Below are 13859 nucleotides of genomic sequence, written 5' to 3'. Positions count from 1 at the left end.
AGTGGATATGTGCATGATTTACTCATGTTGCCCACATGTCTTGTACCCATTATTAGTTATTGTTACCCATGTTAAAGTGTATGGGTGCATGATTTACTCATGTTGCCCACATGTCTTGTACCCATTATTAGTTATTGTTAGCCATGTTAAAGTTGATGGGTGCATGATTTACTCATGTTGCCCACACATGTCTTGTTCCTATTATTAGTTATATTGTTAGCCATGTTAAAGTGGATATGTGCATGATTTACTCATGTTGCCCACATGTCTTCTACCCATTATTAGCTACTGGTAGCTATGTTAAAGTAATATGATTGCCCTTCACTTAATTCATTTTTTATTAGAAATTTTGCAGATTATGTCAGATTCTGCAAATTGTGAGAGGTGTATTTATATTTGTCCATCTACAAATTACGATAATATCCAAAGTGTTTGCAGACATTTGTCATTTTCAGACAAAATGGCTGATACACATTTCCCTCCTTTATAACTTTCGACATATTAATGCAATTTCTGTCAGACTTGTATAAATTCCATAGATGTGAATTGGTGACGCACATTCATATATTACTTTTCCTGGAATATGTATTTGACATAGTTGAGTGTGATTGTGCTGATGTCACTTGTTATGTCTGCCTTGAGCTCAGATATTCTCCATAGACTTGGGCATATATGCATATTGCTTAGTTATCTTCAATTCTTATGCTGAACTTGATGGATTTCTCTTGAGATCCACCAACTTTATGGCAAGACATATATACAAAACAGGACATATTGTTTACGTAGTGATAGTATGAAAAGGGAGCAATAACCGTAGGATGTATTCAGTGATTAGGGTACAGTTCTAAGTTATTTATAATGGTTAATGACATGTTAAACAGGATGGTGACTATACCTAAGCATTATCCGTGAAGCTTGTGTACTTTAACTAAGTAGCAATTGTTTCAAGAGCTTTCAAAAGAGACAGGTTATTTATTTTCTTAAATGAGCCGAAACCTTGTTTTGATGAGTCCTTTTCCACCTTCAGAGAGTCAGGTAAGAGTCTAACAAGATGTAGGGCTTCCTGCCTTTAATTCAATAATCTGATGAGTAGACAGAAATTGAGAGGAACAGTAAGATTCAGTCAGCACTTTATAAGATAAAAAGCAATGAAGGAAAGTGGATCATTTGTGATTTGGTATCCAGATGGCGTTAGTCATGGACATACAGTGATGCTCTTGATTTGGTGAAATGTATTATTTTATTTTTTACTTTTTATTTTTTTTTTCTTTTGTAGTATTGGTGTATTTTGGGCAGAATTTTTAAATAATAGTGACAGTGCATATTTTACCATAAGAGATTAACAAATTAAGAGTTATAGTTTTATTGCTCAGGAGTTAGTAGGCCAAACATTTTATACACTGTTCTATATTGGTTTAGAACCACTGTTACAGTAAGTGACATATGGTAAATTGAGTGAGGAGGTTAGATGCTCAGATTTTTATTTGATATTATTTCTTTGGAATTTGTGTTTCAGATGTTGGGCAGCTATGGAGTATTAAATTACTGAGAGGTTTGGGAGTGCTGCAAGCTTGGCATCAGAGAATTTGGACTACATTTTTGCATCCAGAGAAGTACATTTAAAGTGCATTTATAATTACACTTATCTTATTGTTTAAATCAGTTTTGTGTGTTTGTGTTCTTTATCTGAAGTTAAAGCTATTAATTTACGTGCTTTTTTGTTACTTTGCTGGGCCTAGGTGTTTTTTATGAGTTTGTTGTAACTAGTTGTACATAGAGCCTGGCGTAATTAACCCAGCCCCCCCTAATATTTTACATCACACAAGCAGTCTATCATCTCAGTCTTGGGAGTGCTACAACTTTGACAACAGAGCATTTGTACTACATTTCTACATTCAGAGAGCACATAAAGTACATTTATAACTGCACTTAACTTACCATTTAAATCAGTTTTGTGCATTTTTTGCTCTTTAGCTGAAGTTAAAGCTATTATTTTAAGGTATTTTTTATAATCTACATTGCTTTTTGGGTCTAGGCTTTTTTCTGTGTTTGGTTCCCTCTCACTCTTTGTATTCCTTTTTTGCTTTTATACTTGTTGGCTTTTGAGCTTCCTGTCCCTGCTGTATACCTGGCCTTAGAAGCTAAGCTCCTCCCAGTCTGATATCCCCCACTCATCTTACTGGTTACTGATAGAAGAACCTGGAAAGGCCCTCTTCCTAGACTGTTGGTGTACCTTGAAATTGTCTTGTCTGTGTTCCTCATTGCTTTTTTTTTCTGCCTACAAATCACTTTGCAATTACTTATAGCTAGCTGTAAGACTTGTTTCTGGTATCTTTACACTTGTGGCTAACTAAAGTGTGTTTTTTACATTAAGAAGATTGGGATTGCAGTTCTAGTGAAGAGTAAAAAGGCAGCCCAGTCTGTCCGAGTTAGGAAATGCACAGGGAGGCTTAATGTGAGAATGACTTGTTGTAGCTAGTTATTTGATTTGTTTCCGATACCTTTTAACTTTTGGATAACTAAAGTATGTTTTTACATTAAGAAGGCTGGGACTGCAATTCTAGTGGGACTAGACAGGCAGCCTGGTCTGTCTGAGTTTGGAAACACACAAGGGAGCTTAAAGTGATAATTACTTTTTGTAGCTAGTTGGTACCTTTTCACTTTTGGCCAACCAAAGGGTGTCTTTACATTAAGAATGGGACTGCCATTCTAGTGGTAGTAGTAAAGTGGCCTAGTCAGTCCAAGTTGAAAAATGCACAGTGAGACTTAATGTGAGAATTACTTCTTGTCACTAGTTATTTGATTTATTTTCCAATATATTTTAACATATATCTATCTAAAGTCTGTTTTTAGATTAAAAAGGCTGGGGCTGCAATTCTAGTGGGAGTGGAAAGGTAGTCTGGTCTGTTCAAGTTAGGAAGCACATACGGGAACCTAAGGTAACAATTACTTGTTGTAGCTGTTTGGTACCTTTTCACTTTTGACTAACCAAAGAGTGTTTTTATATTAAAAAGACTGAGACTGCTATTCTAGTGGCAGTAGTAAAGTAGCCTGGTCAGTCTGATTTGGGAAGCACACAGAAAACCTTAAACTGAGATTGTTTCATCTGTCGGAAGACTTCTTAGGTAATTGTTTGGGTGTTGATCTGCACATGAGAGTTACTCTTGCAGTGCTTTTACATTAGGATATTCCAAGATCATCCATCTTGTGGAAGAAGGTGTTTCTATAGTTGTTTATTGGCCAGAGGGCACAAGAGTTAGTTTTCAGCCGTTTCTGTTGGCTATAAATTAGCTGCATTTTTACTGAGCAGATCACTGCTCACTGGTGGTTAGCAGTACCATGTATAGCAGCAAATCTATCACGTTAGTATTTAGGGCTTTATTCTGTAACACATAAAGGCTTTGCATGGAGCTAAACACAGGGGAGCTAAAAAGAGCATTAAATAGCGCTAAGCTCATAGCACTAACTAACATCTAGCCTTCACCCTATACACCAGTCAGGAGACCCCTGTAAAGCCAAGACCCTAATCCACAATAGCCTAACCCTAATACAGGTCCTAACAACATGGATTTGCAATTTCGTAATGTCTCTGAGGCCAGCTTGGATGATACAAGCATCCTGAGACAATGCAGTAATTGTCTGATGTACTCAGTCAACCTTTCAATCCTTAAAGAAAGTAACAAAGTATGCAAGAGATGTACAAACATAACTTCCATGGAGGCAAAAATCTCACTTACAAATTAGGTTGTCAAAACCACAAACACTGCATCCTTCACACATACCACTCACCACACACTTAGACCTTCCTATGCTGAGGCACTTAAAAGTAACCTCACCAATCCCCAATGACCTCCTAAGCCATCAAACTACAACATCTACCCTCAGCAATCACTAAAGCACAAACCAAAAGTATCACCTAACACACAGAAGCTTACACCCAATGATCCTCAAAGAACAAAGTACATAAGGCAAGGAACATTTTACCTAGTGCACTTCTCATAGGGAATTGTACTGTATGATACACAGACACTGCTCTCATCAGGCTAGACAAGGCAAAAGTAATGGTCAGTTGCTTATCTGAAGCTGGGATCCGCAATATCACACATGCACTCAGCTCACTGCATCACAGATATCAATATGATTCTACCATAGTCCATGAGGGTGTAAATGACCTGAGGCATACCTCATGGGACTTATGAAAAGAGATGTAATAGATTTCTTAAAATATTTATCACAGACAGGTACATGCCTTCCATTGAGCAGCATTCTACCTTCACCAAGAATGTTGCCACAGTATGAATAGAAGGCTGTTGGTGTTGTTGTCTTTCGGCTTTTCCCGGTTAAGGGTCGCCACAGCGGAACTCCGGTCCGCTAATGATTGTCAGTAGATTTTCACAGTGCCAAGTTGCCAGCTCAACGCCCAACCTTCAACGAAGGCACGCCCATTCACGCATGTCTTTTGGAATGCCACTCGACCCGTGGGGAGGACATACAGACTCCACACAGAAGACATTCCCTGCACACTAGCTGAGAATCGAACGGGAGAACCTTTTGCTGTGAGGCAACAATGCTACCGCTGCACCACCGCAGATTTCTGTGGTTGGTTTTAATAATTAGCTTAGTTTCTGGTATCACTCCAAGGGAATGCAATATTTATCTGCATGGGAGGACATGTTTAACAGACGGCTTTGCTTTGCCATGGATGGTCTGCAACTATCCTCCCTGGGTTTTGGATATTGGCTTAACTTTATCCATCCTCTTAGAGCCTTTTTTAGGCAATGTCAAAATGACAAAACTACCAACACAGAAACAAAAAGCAACCTTAAAGCATTACTGTTCAATGCTAGAAGCCTAAACAAGAAATTCCACACCCTACAAGCTCCCTTCACTTTGGAGAATGTAGACATCTGTGCTGTTACTGAGACTTGGTTTAAAGCTTTAAAAAGTACTCAGGCAGTAGACAGCTACAGTACCTTCCACACATTTAGATTAGCAGCAGCACAAACGGGAGCTAAATGTGTAGGTGTCTCAATCTACATTAGCAACAAATACGACTCTATGTTGGTTAAAAAGGATGATGCCATGGAGTTCATCCACTTCCAAGTCATTATAGACAAGGTTACCTACCATGTCATGGCCAGCTAAATGTCATTCCCTATAGCCCACAAAGCTCACAACTCTTCCTTAGACCTTCTAGAGGCATTCACCATCCAACCAAATTATTTTATTTATTCATTTGTTTACCAGGAAAGTCCACTGAGCCTAAAATGAGCTCATTTTCAGTTGAGGCCCAGGAAGAAAACTCCATATTTAATTGCATTTAAGGAAATATGGCACACAATACAGAGTATATAAAACAGTAGTGGTACATTAAAAATAAAATAAAGACCACATGGAATAATTTGATAATGACATGGAATAAATTTGATAGCAACAGTGAAGAATGGTTTACAATCATGGTGTAAATGTAGGAATAGAAAACTAATAAATATATAAGTATAATTTTTAGCAGTGAAAAGAAATTAACTTAAAGGGTAAAAAGAAGGAGACAGAAGGCCTAAGGTAGGGATAACGGAGGCTAACGTGACAGCAGAAGGAGTTAGTATCGTAGAGATAAGAGGAAGATAAACTAGTGATTAAGAGGAGAAGAGTAAGGATTCAGAGAGGAAGGTCAGGTTTTGGGGTTGTCTGTTGGGGTGCAGGTGCATATCCAGTGTGAGGAGAGATGATGTCTGAGGAATTTTTTAAAGGAAATAGGATTACTGATATTCCTGAGTGAAGGAGGGAGATTATTCCATAGCTTGGAGACAGTAACAGAATACAACATTTGGCCGGCTGAGAGCTTAGGTTTATCAACATTCAATAGCATTTTGTTTTCAGACCTAAGGTGTCAATTACGATGATACATGGTCAGAATGGAGGAGAGGGAAGGAGAGGCTGCTGGGCAGTAAATAAGTTTATGGGCAGTAGTTAGTTGTAGATATGTGAGGTGGTGGGGAATTTAAGCCAATTTAGTTGATGCAGAGAGGAACAGTGGTGGGTGGAGAATTTAGCATTTGTAACAAATTTGGCAACTTTGTTGTAGCACAAGTTAAGTTTAGTTTTCAGGGAGGATTGAATATTGGTGAGAATGGGGGCACCATATAAGATAGTTGGAAGCAGGAATGATAAGACAAGAGCCTTTTTAGCAGAGAAGCTAAGAAAGTAGTTGTGCCTATAAAGGACTCCTAGTTTTTGATGTTTTTTTTATGTTACTACAGATGTGAAGGTCAAAGGTTAAGTCATCATCAACGATGACACCAAACAATTTGGTACCAGGAATGACTTCAATAATAGTGTTATTTTGGGAATGAAAAGACTTGTCAACCAGGCTGGATTTTTTGGGGGGTAAATGTTAATTGTTTAGTTTTATTGGGGTTGAGGGCAAAATGGTTCTGTGACATCCAGGTTTCAGTCGAGGTAAATGCTTCTTGGGTAAGATGCTGTAGTACAGAGGCAGATTTAGAGGAGTAGATAGTAGAATCATCTGCATATTGGATAACAGAACTGTGGGTAAGAGTAGTATGAAAGTAATTGATAAATATACTGAATAAAAGGGAGCCCGCTATAGGTCCCTGGGGTACCCTTGTATTAGTACTGATGAAAGTGGAGGAGGAGTGCTGCCAAATAGTAGATTGTTGCCTATTGCTGAGATAGTTAGAAAACCAGTGAATGGGGGGGGGGGTGCCAAGGTTGGAGAGTTCAGTAAGAAGAAAGGAGTGGGAAACTGTGTCAAATGCTTTTGATAGATCAGAGACTATGAAGCCATTGTCATGAGCTCTTTTTACTGTGTCCAGGAAGCAAATGAGAGTGGTATTAGTGCTATATCCTGGCTTAAAGCCATGTTGAGTGGAGGAAAGGAGTTGGTGTTTAACCAGGTGACTAAGGAGCTGAGTGTGAATGCACTTCTCTAGTATTTTTGAGATGGGGGAAAGAATGGCAATAGGTCAGAAGTTTGAGATATTAAAGTTGTTGCCTCCTTTATGACATGGGAGAACATATGCTTTTTTCCAGATATCAGCTATACTTGATTCCTGAATGAACCCATTGATAAGAATGCCGATGGGGTAAGCCATGGAGGAGGCCGATAGTTGTAAGAATTTTACAGATAAGTCATCTGGGGCGTTGGTACATGGTTTTAGTTTATGAAGAAGGTTTTGTATGGTTGAGGTTGGTATGGGAGAGACTGAGAAAGTAAGTATTGGAGTAGATGTGGTCTGTACTAGTGTAGGGTTTTGTGGGTCTGTGATGATGACTGGGAAGGTGGTAGTAAGCTTAGCAATTGTGTTAATGAAATAGGAGTTAAGAGTGAGGCTAACTCAGAGGGTGTTTTTTTCTGGGTTTGGGCATGGATTTTTGTTAGTTCCTGGATGGAGTGGGGAGTTGATTGCTCCCCAGAATTTATTGGGGTTTTGTTTATGTTAGCTTTGGAGGGTTTGGAAGTATTCTTTTTTTTTTTTTTGAGATCTAATCATTTAGTCTGATTGCGAAGTTGTTTATAGTGCATGAGGGTGGAAGGAGTTTTATTTTTCAGCCAGGCTTTCCAGGCTTTATCCCTAGAGGACATGATTTGCTTTGTGGACTTGGCAAACCAGTTAGCATGTTTTGCCTTGACTCTTTTTAGCCTTGGAGGGGAAAGAGTATTTAGGATCCTAAGAAATGTGGAATTTAAGAATTCCACAGCTTCATTAAGTGGGAGAAATTTTAGTGGACTCCAGTTCATATTGTGCAAAATGTCATTAAAGGTATTTGGGGAGAAGTGGGATAAATCTTGATTGTGTCTATATTGGTGTATGTTTGGTATAGTGTTGGGTTTACATATTATGAAAGCTGGTGAGTGGTCACTTATACTATTTGGGAGTGTGCCAGAGAAGGATATTTTATTTGGGTCAGAAACCATGATCCAGTCCAGGATTGAACCTTTGCTATTCTTATTGTCAGGTCTGGTAATATAAGAAATTAGCTGAGTATGGATGTGAAGGTTGATGTCTGAAGAGGGGTTGTTATTAGAGATCTCTAACCAGTTAATGTTAACATTAGCTAGGATGATTGTTTCATTTTTTTATATTGTTGATTGTCCAGGCAAGAATGTCTTCAAGAATAGGAATATTGTTGCCTGGGGAATGTATGTGACTATGTTACAAAGGTTTTTACAATCACTGAGTTTAAAGAAGGTAACAAGTAACTGTGGTGGAAAAGAGGGGAAAAGGCTTTGAATATGGAATCACTGTAAAGGTGCTTGGATATAATAAGGCAATGTCTCCACCTTTTTTGTGAACTCTATCTGTTTTAAGGCATGAATAATTTGGGGGTAGAAAATCAGAATCCTTTATAAATGGTTTCAGCCAGGTCTCAGTAATGGTGGTAAAGTCTGGTTTATGTTGACTTAACCATGCATGCAGGTGAGGAATTTTATTTTTTTAGGCTTTGAATATTGATGGTGGTGAAGTTTAGGAATTTTGTGGAGGTGGGACATTATGAGAGAAAGGAGAAGGGCCAGGGTTTGGGTGTATGTCACCACACAGGATTAGGCTAAGATGAGTAGGAAAAGTAATTGGATGGAGCTTCTTTTTTGGGTTTCTATAATAATTATGGAAAAAGTTACTAGGAAGGTTATGTTGTGCAGAGAGGATTGTCAGTTTTTTTTGGTAGCATTAAATCAGTAGTATACAGATTAGAGCAGATTGCAGAGTAGCTGGAGAGGGCGTGATTGTGGGTTGATGTTGTAGAATTGGGTTTAGACAGTATATAGGTTGGGCGAAGCCATGAGAGTCTTAGAAGGAAAGAGAGGTAAACATTAAAAATAAGGAGAAAGATGTTGAATTTGAGGGGCATTACTGAGAAGTGTGGACTATAATAAGGGATGGATGAGTTTTGCAGAGTAGTTGTGAGGATTGATAAAAAGAGGAGGAGAGGTGGGTTACAGCAAAGTATGGATAGGAATATAGAGGTAATACAGATGAGGTAGGGGTAAAGGGTTATAGATAAAAAGCAGGTATGGAAGGTGAGGGTAGACCTAATAGGAAGGTGTGCAATTAGGAAGTCAGGTAATTAGGAATTGTGATATAGAAGTGGAGAGGAGGTGGAGTGTATGGGAGAGATGAAAAGAGGTTTGGGTTGATAGATGGTAGGCTAATTGGGAGGAGTGTGGAGGAGGAGAAGAAAGAGTTTGATTGGAGGATGGATGCGTAGGTGGGGCAAGGTTAATTATAAATGTAATTGAAGTGAGGGTGGGTGGGAATGGGGGTTGTGTAGGGGAGCAGAGTGAGCCTGAGCACAGTGAGGGTGAACGGGGCAGGTTTAGCCCAGCTGAAAGAAGAAAGAGTGCCAAAAAAAAAGCAATCAGGAACATCACTTGGATTCTTATTAGAAAATAAGTTTAAGCCTAATCAAGCAGAAAAAAACAAGTTTAATGGTGGGCAGCAAATTGTTTTATGGAACTACACTCCTGTGTAGACAAGGGCTGTTACCAAGTAAGTAATGTGCCTAACTGGGATAAGGCTGCTACGGAAAAAATGAAAAAAAACTATATATTTTTTTCTGTTGTTGTCTTTTAGTTTGTTTTTCTTTTTTCTTTGGTTTACATACAGTACATATTAATATGTTTTGCAGTATACTGCCATCTAGTGGCAGAATAATGGAACATCAACTAATCTTAGATGCCTAAAATATCAATGGGAAAAAGGGACGGGTATAGGATAAGGTCCATGCGACTGTGCAAGTCACTAACAATACAGAAAATTGCAGTAAAAAGTAACTGAGAACTGTAGGCTAGCACCTACACTTGGTTGAACTTGGGAAAGGTTGTCCTTGTTGACTGGCAGGAGGGTTTCATGGGAATCCAGATAATAGCAGTCCAGAGAAGATGGGATAGAGCAGTAAGGAAGGAAGGGCAGCCTGTTTTATTACGGGTGTATGCCCATGACTTTGTTGAGCTTGGGAAAGGTCATCTTTGTTGACTGGAGGGAGGGTTTCACGGGAATCCAGATAAATGCAGTCCAGAGAAGCTGTGATACAACAGTGAGAAAGGAAGGGTGGCCTGTTTTATTATGGGTGTATGTCTGAGTGGCAAGCGCACAACATGGAGGACCGGGGGAGACATCTTGGATGAAGAAATGGTATCATGAGAGACTTTAACTATCTATCTACAAACTGGGAAACATACACTGCCTCAAACTCACAGGTACAACATTTCCTGGACTTTATCAACACAGTCACCCTGGACCAGATAGTGCACTCTCCAACCAAAGGATCAAACATATTGGACCTAGTACTCATCAATATGGGAGAGCATTGCACTCACCTAGTCCCCAGGCATGTCCTCAGTGATGAAGTCAGACCACAAAGTTTCTCCCTCAAAATATAGATTAACACAGAAAACCCAACTAAACCCATAATGGTTAGAAACTATATTAAAGCAAACTACATCCTATGAAGTGTAGCAACAAACTGGAGATCGACCACCACGTAAAAACGAAATCTTTATTGAAGTGAAAGAATGAGCGCTTTCGTGTGCATCCAAAGGCACGCTTCTTCAGATTGAATACAAAATAATGCTATCTCTCTCTATATATATATATATATATATATATATACACAACTGAAATTAATTGCTTCTAATCAATCAATCTAAATCCCTAATTAATTCATTAATTAAAAGTATTTTCAGTGCATTTCTATGGTATCTCAAACATTGAGCTTGTGGAATAACAAGCAAACTGGCAAACAAAAAACAAAATGCAAAATATTTTAGATGTCAGGCTAACTGAACTGAAACTTGTAGAGAGCTACTAAAATGCTGTCAAAACATATATGTCTAATATTGTCTGAAAAATATATACTAACATCCAAAAAATTTTTAAAACCATCAAATGTTAGACAGAGTTTTATATATATATATATATATATGTTATATATTTTGCCTAACTATTTGATTTTCATAAAAAAATATATGTATATGAATATAACATAATTAATATTCAAAAAACAACCAATACCAACTAACCTAAAAATGAAAACTTCCAAATGTTGTAGATGTGCTGAAGAATACATACAAATATGTGGTATAACATGTAGGTTATATACATTATACTAAAATACATTAAACAGCCCCTCATAGAACTGTAATTCATTCTTGACCATCTAGATATCATGTAGAAACGTATGCAAAAAAAATCATTGAATCATAGAGATGTATATATATATATATAAATAAATAACAAATAAATAAGTAAATAAATAAATTGATTTTTTATGTTATGTGTACAGTATAATGTGTCAAGTTAATTAAAATTTTATGATTATATTATGATTGAACAATGTCAACATTGTAGAAAGACAAAGATATAAAAACAATAAGGGAAAAAGCATACTCCATGTAAATGAAATATATATGAATGCCTCTGCAATAGAAATAGTTGTTAATATTTCCGTTTCTTTAAAAATGATCTAATACTAACATAAGTATTCAAACCTGGATAAATTTGTGTCCTAAACCTGAAAATCCAATCTAATTCCAAGTTCTCTAGATCATTAAAGTTGTCACCTTTCCTAGTATTTAGTTCTCTTTATTGTAACACCCTAAAAACAAACTTATGTTCTGGGAATTCTATAATATGCTTTGACAGAGCATTCTTAGGATCTGCCTTCCTAATTGCATATAAATGCTCCTGTATTCTATCTTTGAATCTTCTTGTCGTCATGCCTATGTAAAAAGCAGGACATGACTCACAAGTGGCCAGATAGATAACATTACTGTCTTCACAATTAACTGAACATCTAAATTCAAATTTAAATAGTAGTTCAGGGTGTAGAAAACTTTTGTCTTTGGATATCCATTGGCAGGAATTGCATTTTCCACATGGATGGGTGCCCATAATATTGTTATTGATCATGCTGAAAGATCTCTTTTCATTACATAATATTCTTTTTAAGTTCTTTGTGTTTTTATATATAAAAGTTGGTCTTCCACCTATTAGTTGTTTAATTTCATCATTAGTAACCAAAATTGACCAGTTTTTCATAATAATGTCTGTTAAATATTTATTGTCACTTGTATAACTAATTATACATCTAATTATGGATGAATCAAATTGTGTATAATATCCAGTATATCTATTGGAAATGTTATACTTCCTTTGTGATATGCAACCATCAGTAAACATCTCTTTTGTTCTGGCAACCATCTCAGGATTGTAACCTCTATCTGAAAAGAGTTGTTCTAATTTGTCAAATTCTATGTTACGTTCATCTTCATCTTGACATATCCTGTTAATTCTGGTGTATTGTCCCTTAACAATATTTTTGAAAATAAATCTAGGATGCATGCTTTCATATTGTAATAATGTATTTTTCCAGCATTTTTTCCTATAAAGTGCTGTTTTTAATCCACCTTGTCCATCCTTTTTAATGTTGAGGTCAAGGAAATTAATATTTGATGTTGAATATTCGATGGAAAACCTTAAAAAAAATCTGTGTTTTTTTCTAGTTCACATATAAAATTTCGTAATTCACCAGGAGTTCCATCCCATATCAGAAGTATATCATCGACAAATCTGTAATATAGAAGAACCTTCTTATAGTTATGATGTGGAAACAAACATGTAGTTTCCCAATTATAGACAGCCAAGTTGGCATAAGTATTTGCATAAGGAAATTAATATTTGATGTTGAATATTCGATGGAAAACCTTAAAAAAATCTGTGTTTTTTTCTAGTTCACATATAAAATTTCGTAATTCACCAGGAGTTCCATCCCATATCAGAAGTATATCATCGACAAATCTGTAATATAGAAGAACCTTCTTATAGTTATAATGTGGAAACAAACATGTAGTTTCCCAATTATAGACAGCCAAGTTGGCATAAGTATTTGCGCAGGGGGTGCCCATGGCCACCCCCCACTGCTGGATGTAAAATAAATCATTAAACATCATAACATTATTGGTCAATACTATTTCCAATAGGGCATTCAACAGAGATTGTTCATTATTGGTATATTTTTGACACTTATTAAGCAGGGACCTAACTGCCTCCATCCCATAAGTGTTAGGAATTGCAGTAAAAAGACTCTTTACATCTAAAGTCACTAAAAGATGCGATTCTGATATAGCATATTCTAAATTTCTAAATTTTTCAATAAGTTGATAAGAGTCTCTCAGAATGGTGGGAATATCCATGACAAGTGGTTTTAATTTCTTTTCAATGAAGATGGATATATTTTCTGTAACCCAGTTATGTCCAACCACTATGGGATGAAGTGGAGGCAGTGTTACACCCTTATGTATCTTAGGGAGCCCCTTAATGTAAGGTATGGTGGGATGTTCAATTAGTAAGAATAAGTAAAAATCATGACTGATTTGTCTAGTTAACATCGTGTCATATAAATCTTGATGTAGCTGACAGATTAATCTCTCAACAATTTTCACATCTATTAACTTGTAGGTATTATCATCATGTAAGAGGAGACCCATATATTGAAGGTAATCTCTGGTGTTTAGTAAAACTAAACCCCCACCCTTATCTGCTGGTCTAATCGTGATTTTTGTATTGTTCGCTAAAGCATTCATTGACATCCGTTCATCTTTAGTCAGATTGTGAAATACAGATAATAAACCCTTACTATATAATATATAGTGTTTGTACAGATCATTTTCACAAGCTTTAATGAAACAATCTAAACATGGATGAGATACAGGCGTAAATGCACTTTTCCTTTTAAAACATTCAAATTCAATTTGGGTATTAGAATTGTTAACGTTGTGTAACCCTTTTTTAAAAAACAGTTTCAAAGCTATTTTCCGGATAAAAACTCTTAAATCA

Source organism: Protopterus annectens, chromosome 5.part0, assembly GCF_019279795.1.
Source record: "Protopterus annectens isolate FY-2018-M chromosome 5.part0, PAN1.0, whole genome shotgun sequence".
In the NCBI taxonomy this organism is placed as follows: Eukaryota; Metazoa; Chordata; order Ceratodontiformes; family Protopteridae; genus Protopterus; species Protopterus annectens.
The sequence above is the reverse complement of the archived record's forward strand: the minus strand, read 5'-3'. Positions refer to the sequence as shown.